General features: G+C 36.9%; 1 long non-coding RNA gene across 4 annotated transcripts; it reads right to left on the bottom strand.

Moving 5' to 3' along the window:
- On the bottom strand, window positions 1,251-3,312 carry LOC110265909. 4 transcript variants are annotated; one of them, XR_002352459.1, is made up of 5 exons: window positions 3,141-3,312; window positions 2,784-2,895; window positions 1,737-2,457; window positions 1,543-1,629; window positions 1,251-1,396 (listed from the first exon to the last, which is right to left on the bottom strand). It is a non-coding gene; the product is annotated as an uncharacterized LOC110265909 (long non-coding RNA). The 4 variants fall into 4 exon arrangements; XR_002352460.1 differs by lacking the exon at window positions 1,251-1,396 and having other exon boundaries at window positions 1,430-1,629; window positions 1,737-1,908; window positions 2,273-2,457; window positions 3,141-3,306; XR_002352461.1 differs by lacking the exon at window positions 1,251-1,396 and having other exon boundaries at window positions 1,430-1,629; window positions 1,737-1,840; window positions 2,273-2,457; window positions 3,141-3,304.

Below are 8,536 nucleotides of genomic sequence, written 5' to 3'. Positions count from 1 at the left end.
GGGGATTTTAATCATGTATAAATAGTGACAGTTTCTATCCAGAGAGTTTAATAAATTGCGATAAATAAATTATTTTATGGAGGTTTTTAAAACTTCCTCTAAAAACTTCCACAAATAATTAAAAGTTTTGTATTGCCTACCTTATCCATTACCACCCCTTATCGAGCATCTAATCCTACCTCCATCAACCATAGCCACTAGCACTATCACTATTCCCAACCTCAGATCCACAACCACCATAACTCCTAACCCTTCACCCCACACAAATAAAAGAGTATATTAACATAATAGAGGAAAAAACCATAATATAGCTAAGGTTGTGCAATAGGGTTTGAGAGCAGCAGAGGGATGCGTCGTTGTGTGGTTGTGGTGAGAGAAGAAGAATAAAGTGTGGTAATCAGCATGCTTGCTATGATGATTCATTATTATGGCATAAACTACAAGAAACACTATTAAAATTGATGATAAAGCAGTTGATAATATGCGAAACCGATGGCAAAAGCGGACACTTTTAAATGTGTTAATTTTTCAAAAATCCAATAAAATCGACCGTTTGCGAGACTGTTAATAAAATTTCAATAAAATTGACACTTCGTTCACTACAAGAAAACACGTCTATTGCCACGCTTTTAAAGCGTGGCGAAAAGCTGAAAAAAGCGTGGCGATAGCTTTTCGCCACGCTTTTTAAGCTACCGCCACGCTTTTGAAAGGGTGACCTATCAAAGGGTGGCGGTTGCTCTATCGCCACGCTTTTTGCAGCCTATTGCCACGCTTTTTGTTTGCCACGCTTTTTTACAAACCACCAATTGTAAAAGCGTGGCTGTAGGTGGGAAATACGGCCACGCTTTTGAAGCGTGGCGATAGGTAGAGATATGGCCACGCTTTTGAAGCGTGGCGATAGATAGATATATGGCCACGCTTTTGAAGCGTGGCGATAGGGAGAGATACAGCCACGCTTTTGAAGCGTGGCGATAGGGAGATATACGGCCACGCTTTAAAAGCGTGGCGAAAGGCTTGTTAAATTAAAAAAAAAATTTCTTTTTCTTACTTGATCTTAATTACTACACAATATAAATTTTCAATCCTTTTTTATTACCAAACCTATAAATATAGTATGCAATTTTTGTTGCAAGACAATTTTTATTAGTGACATAATTTTTGCTTTAATTATTTTATACATTAATAAACTAATATTCAAATACAAAATAAATTTCGAGTTCAAATTCTAAAACTAAAAACGGTAAAAAAATACAGAAACAATACAACTTAAACACTAAGTCCTTTGTTGTTCTTTCTTCCTCTAGCCCTCTCAAACTTCCTTCCCTTAGATCGTACATAAGGCTTGGTATGGCTGTGAGGAACACTAGGACCAGGATCAAAATGTTTCACAGCTTCCCTGAAATAGCAAAATCAACAAGGGAACAAAAAACATGTTTAAGTTATAAAAGATAAAGTAAGACATAAGACAAGAAGAAGCAAGAGTGTAATACTCCAGAATCCCCAATTTTCGGCTGAATTAGGACATAGCAAAGCCGAACTTACAATCTGACTGGGCAGAACAAGTCCTTTTCCATCAACACATCATTTTTTATTATAGTAATCCATTGACTCCTCAGCAATTGGAAAGAACTGCAGCACATTTAACTTACCAAATATAAATAAAACTGAGCAGAAAGATGGAGTAAATGTAAAGCAGGTTCATTAAATTTAGAAGAAAACGTTTAGATACTACTCACCTTCAAGAATAATAGAAGACTAGAAATCATCAACCTTGTTCGTTCCAGCCTTACAGTGGACAACCACAACATTCTCAATATCTAACTTCAACCACGAGTATGCACTATGACAGAAAGAGATAACCAGTTGAAGTGGTGGGCAATTATGATCATCAAATGGAAAGCTAGCCACCTGAAGAGGGAATTTGATATTGCAGATGAAAGCAGCAGTTGGTTTGTAAAACAAATCTAAGTGCTGAAAAAACCTAAAACCCAAGTGAAACAGAAAGCTGACACATGTAGTCTAGGTGTTGGAAATTAATCAAGACATCTGCATGAACACTCTATTTCCTCAGAACATTTATGATCACATTAAAAGAGATAATGTTGTTAAGTAGAGTAATATTATATGGTCTAGTAATCAATAATTATTCCACGATTTCCCAGGCTGAGAAACCACGTTAACAATATGGGCTATGATATGTAACACCTAAAAAAATAATAATTAAAATTCTAACAACATGCATGGATTGGCTTCTCTAAAATGATACTCACACCTTCAATCTAAAGGTGCTTCAAAGGGGATAAGCAACAGTTTGCCCAACAGTTCCAGGTGCAGCACCACATGCCAGGCGAGTTGTCACACTCAACTCAGAATCTTGCACTAGACCAAATGGATTGGATTTAACTAACCAATCTTTCAAAGACTCATAAACAGCAAAGTTTAGACCTACAATGGAACCTGGAGAACAGGAAAAACAATTAAAAATAAGAAAGCATTAATTCTAATAACAGCACTACAGCCACTACAGCAGGAGAGGAGGGGGTGGAGAACTTTAAGGAGTTAATTATATCAGTTGCATGATATTAAGATTTGTCATATTTGCCATTATGATCATGACTGTAATCATCAACTTTGTAAAGAAGTAATCATCAACAAAAAGCATACTATAAATATTAAGAGTAGTAGAGCACAAAGAACACGAAGAAAACCAATGTTATATCTTCTCTCTATGTGATTTGCAAACCAAGCAATTGGTAAACAGAAAAATGAAGGTAAAGATGTACCTGTACAGTTATCCTGCCTCGAACCATATCCATTGGATAAGTTGCGGACATGGCAATTATTCCAGCACATGCTCCAGCTCCAAGATGTAAAACAGGAGTCAGCTGAGATCCTCTGCCAAAATCCTAAGAAAAACAGTTAGACAAACAGGGTTTTATAACTAAACCCACCCCCAGCCCCTTTCCTTTCTTTGATTGAGAAAAGTGCTACTTATTAATTTTTATTGTTAAGTTTTTATAGGTACATCTGTAAAAATATCAGTTAATGAGAAAGCAGTAACTGGAGACCAAAACGTGCAATCCCTCTTGCCCAACACCAAAAAACCAGATGGGGAAAGAAAACAATAAATACGGACATACCATTTCCAGTTTTTTGCTGATACAGCTGCAGTATAGATCTGAGAGAAAACAATAGTCAGTGAAACAGGACAGGGACACTTAAAAATATGTCAGATGCAATGAACAAAAAACTGAAACTTGTTAAATGAAACTGCTCCCTATATTCTGTAGTTCAAATCAGACACTACAAGAAACTTGGTGTATTACTAATTACTTACAGTCTTTATTTGGATATACGTGAATAACCCCATCTTGCATTTCAAAGTAGTGCTGCATTACAAAACAAATTAACATTCATTTAATCACAGAAGATAAAATTGGGATATCTACCTCTTCGATGATGGAAAAGTATAAAATAAATTCATAAAAACTCACATCAGCACCGAAATAATGGAAAGTGAAGGTGATGCAGAATAGCTATGGTGGTTAATCCAATCAGCACCGAGAGCGGCATCAGTAATTCCAGCAACAGTGACCATGGTTACAGCAAAATAGAGAATTTAAACTCAATGGAATCGAAAACAGAAATGAATTCGATGGAATTGGAAACAAAGACAGCTTACGATAAAAGAACGAAACAGCAGCAATAGGAGAGGCAGCCCCCTTCTCTCCAGTCCGTGATTCCGGCGACCAGAGGCACGGCGGTTGTTCCCCAGTGACAATCGATGGCGGCGGCTGAAGCTTCTTCGACGGTGACTAAAACCAACACGCAGGGACAATAAGGTTTTTGGAATCTTAAACGAAGGTAAACCAAACTCAAAAACCCTTACCGATGGTGAATCTCAGTGGCGGCAGCGGAGCTTCTCAGCGGCAGAGGCGCGGCGGTGGCTGAGCACGGGTCTCCCCTTTCTCTCCTCGGCTCCCGAGCTCTCTCTCTCTCTCTCTCTCTCTCTCTCTCTCTCTCTCTTTCACTCTTCATGAACGGCAACGGCGCGGGCTGGAGGTGACAGCGCGAACGGCGGCAACGGGACTGGAAGCTTCTGCGACGCAACGGCGGCGAGCCCAGTGACGGTGTTATCCCTTCCTTTTCTCCCCGTCGCTCCCCTTCTCCTCCTCTTGTGCGTGACGACGACACGGCTGCGATGGCAAGGACGACACTGAGCGCGGCGCGGTAGCGAGCGGGACACGATCCTGAGCAGCGCGGTGACGGCTCCTCTCCGGCGCTCTCTTCCTCCCTGATTTTCCCCTTCCCCGTTTCCTTTTTTCTTGCCTTCGTTTCTTTCTTTCTTTCTTTCTGTCTTTCTCTTTTTTTTCTGAAGGATGGAACTGAGTTTGGGTTAGGGAGTGGGGGTGGTTAGGTTAGATGAGTGGCGGTGGTTAGGTTAGATTAGGAGGGGGTTATAGTTTAATTTGATTAAAATTAGGGTTTTATTTGGGAATTTAGAGTTAAGATAAAATTTATATAAGTAATATAATAATTCTATAAAATTAAGAGTAATAAGATAATTGAAAATTTGTTTTAATCCAACACTAATATTTATTAAAAATAATATTTAATTATCAATTTACATATTATTCTCAAATAAATAATTCTAATTCGATAACTATAGATAATATAATTAATTTTCTTTATTCATGAAAATTAAAGTATTAATTTCTAGAATCACAATTATTTCAATCAAATCATATAAATTCTTATTATTTTACGATTCCTAAACTTTATAATTTAAATATGCAAATTACCCAATAGTTGTAAAATTAGATAAAATTTCGAATTTAATTATCAAAAATTGGTTTAATTAGCTTTAATAAATTAATTTCTGAAATTAAAATCTTTAATACATAAATAAATTGAAATTAGTTCACAAAAAAATTTTATGAAAATTCTGAGTCTTACAGTTTCGAGTGACGAAGGCAATGTGCACAAGAAAGAGCTCTATGGCCACGCTTTTGAAGCGTGGCAGAAAAGAACCTTTTGGCCACTCTTTTAAAGCGTGCCAAAAGAGTACTAGGATATGGCCACGCTTTGTAAGCGTGGCCGTAATGAAACCCTATCGCCACGCTTTCAAAACGTCCTTGTTTCTCTCTATGGCCACGCTTTTGAAGCGTGAAAAAAAAAAAAGAGTGGCCGTTTCTCTAATCAATTGCCACCCTTACAAAAGCGTGGCCGTTGATACTTTTCGCCACGCTTTTGAAGCGTGGCAATAAAAAAAGTGGCCAAATCTCTAATCTATCGCCACCCTCATAAAAGCGTGGCCATTGACCACTTTTGGCCACGCTTTTGAAGCGTGGCAAGAAAAAAGCGTGGCCATAGGCCTTTTTTCTTGTAGTGGTTTGTCGATAATATAAATTTCAGATTTTTACATATCGACAGAAACCGTAGCCATCGATTTTTAGCCTCAGAAAATACACTATTTTTTATAGTGATAGTTGGTTCAATGTGTCGTTGTAATAACAAGGAAAAGGTATTTTGATGTCATAACTAATGCTAGAATGGTCATTGAAGTGTGACACTTCATGGTCTAGAGGCTGCGAGAGGAAGATGTTAGCTCTGTATCTCAAATTGAGTTTTGATGGTCCATAAATAATAAATATAATTAAAAATTTCATTAATTTGTTTCTAACAATTTCCTAATTTTGAAGTACTAGAGAATGTCTCCCTAAATAATTTATTGCAAATTAGAAATGTATAAATTGTGAGAGTGGCATACTCAATGTATGAATACCTCAAAACATGGTTTTAAGTTCACTATCCGATGCAGAAGATACGACAAGTTGATTCAAGAACCTCAAACGAAGCAAGACACATGTCTCTCTAAGATCTTAGAACAACATTTAAACTAATGAATATAATTTTGCTTTAAATTATGACCATGTTCAACAAGATAGAACACTTGAAAATAAGCTTTTCTCATTCTATTGCAACAAGTACATGATAGTTTACCATTTTTGATAAATGGACTTGTACAAAAAAAAAAGAATGATGTACACTTTTGACAGAAATTATTTTTAATATGGAGATGAAGATAGTATTTTGGTTAAATATTGATATTTGAAGTGTATTACAATATTGTGAATGTGTAAAAAAACATGTCTAACACGCATCCTGCGTGTTGGTCAGAATGTTGACATGTGTCCAACACGCATCTGATCAGGAAAAGGCGATTCCACACAAACTCACCGGCAAGTGTATCGAGTCGCATCAAGTAGTAATAACTCACAAGAGTGAGGTCGATCCCACAGAGATTGATGGATTGAGCAACTTTAGTATGGTGATGAATTTAGTTAAGCGAATATTTGATGATTTTGGTGAAATTCGAATTACAAGAACTAAATTACAAGTAAACTAAAGTGCAGAATGAAAATTGGCAGAATCTTAAAGTGCAGAAGATTTAAATTACAGAAACATAAAGTGCAAGAAATTAAAAGAGCTGAAACTTAAATTACAAGAAAAGTAAATAACTAAAACTTAAAGTGCAAGAAATTTAAATTGTAGAATCTAAATTGCTAGGAAACTTAAGTTGCATGAAGATTAAAGGGATTTGGGTATTGGGAATCTAAACAGAACTGGAAAATGTAAATTGTAGTGAATTAGAGAACTCTTAGATAAAGAAATGAAGAAAATAGATCAGTTAGGATTTTAGCACTAAAACAGAAATGAAGAATTTGTACAAGAAGATAAAACAGAAAGAAAACTTTGATCAATTCTAAAATCCTAAAAGAGAAATTGACAATTGCAGAAGAATAACGAAACAGAAAAGAAATTAAGATCTCAATTGCTCTCTTAATAAAACAGGAAGAAGAAATTACAGAGAAAGTAAAAATAGAAAGAAGATTAAGATCAGATCTCCAATTCTTAAAGCTAGAAATAGGAAAAATAAAAGAACACTCCAAGGTGAAGAGATTCATAAGAATTCTCCAATCAGAGTTCCAAAACCAAAAGCAGAATACCAAAAATTGCAGCAGAAGAAAGAAAACAACAACAGAAGGAAAAACTCAGATCTGATCTCAATTCTAAAATTCTAAAATGAAAAATTAAAAGAGAGTCCCCTGTGAAATCAAATTTTATCTTATTTATACACTTTCCAATTTAGTCTTCAAGTAATTGGAGTGGGCTTTGTGGCCTTGTATGAAGTAGATCAAAGTGGCATTTGGTTGCTGCTTCCAGGGGAACGTTGTGTTCTCAAAGTGAGCGCAGCGTTCATTCATCCACGCGTGCACGTCTCTGACGCGTGCGCGTCCTTTTGCGCTTTTTGCTCACCGACACGTACACGTCACTATCAATCCTCAGCTCCAAACATGCTCGCGCGTCCCTTTCTCGCGTATGTGACGTTGATAGCATTAACTTAGTAAGCGCTACATTAGCTTAGTGAGCGCTGCCCATACGTGCGCATCCTCTGCGCGTGCGCGTGGGTAGTAAAATCTCAATTCCAGGCTTCGGCGCCAGTCATGCGTGCACGTGCTTCATCACAAGTGCTTTATCGACGCGTGCGCGTCATGCACGTGTGCGCGTCGATTTCAAAACTTTGCCTCCAAATTTGAACGTGCCCGAAAATGCTGAGTAAATGAACGTAGCCTTCTTTTTGAAAACAAGCGCCACCCACTACCACGCATACGCGTGGATCTTCAGAAATCCATACCTAATGCGTAAGCGTCCGTTACGGGTGCGCACCGCAAGTGAGCGTGGCGTTCATTATTTGAATGCAACGCTATACTGCATGGCTTCTTCTTTTCTTCATTTTCTCACCTGAAATCAACTAAACAAGCAATCAAAGTTTCACCCAAAATCACAAGAATTTGAATCAATCATAATAATCACTTAGTTCTTGCATAAATCTCATGATTTTGTATAAAATAAATGATGTTTGATTGAATCACAATAATCATGAAATTCCACTCCAACCACTTACTAATTGTGCCAGAAAGTGCATAAAACCTAATGAAATAAATGAAAAATGCTTGTCAAACTAGCATAAGATGACTTGTCATCACAACACCAAACTTAAATCTTGCTTGTCCCCAAGCAAGCACTAAAACATGAGAAGAAATGAGAGAAAATAGAGAAGCTTATATGTCCTTATTTAGCAGGTAATTGAATTTGGTTCATGGGGTTTTATACAGACAGAATGCAGCTCAATTATTATCAGCTTCCAAGCAAGAAATGTCTCTTTGAGTGTTAACTAGAATTGCTGCTATAATGCCTTATTCTTTATTGATCCTTGTTAACTTTTTCTTTCTTTCTTTTGCTTCAGAAGCTTGTTTTTCAATTGTAGCTAAGTGTTGCAGAAGCTTTTTAGCTCAATTCAACACCTATTTACTACAGACACTTGGCTCACAATTCATCCTAAGACATTGATGTCCAACACCTCTTTGGGTCATTAAATGCTTTGTAATTAGGTTGCTCTTGATGGTGGATTTTTGGTTGGTAAACCCAGATTAGTTAATCCAAGTTACCAAGTTTTAAAATACTTCAGAAC

Source organism: Arachis ipaensis, chromosome B08 (genome assembly GCF_000816755.2).
Source record: "Arachis ipaensis cultivar K30076 chromosome B08, Araip1.1, whole genome shotgun sequence".
NCBI lineage: Eukaryota > Viridiplantae > Streptophyta > Magnoliopsida > Fabales > Fabaceae > Arachis > Arachis ipaensis.
The sequence above is the reverse complement of the archived record's forward strand: the minus strand, read 5'-3'. Positions and strand labels throughout refer to the sequence as shown.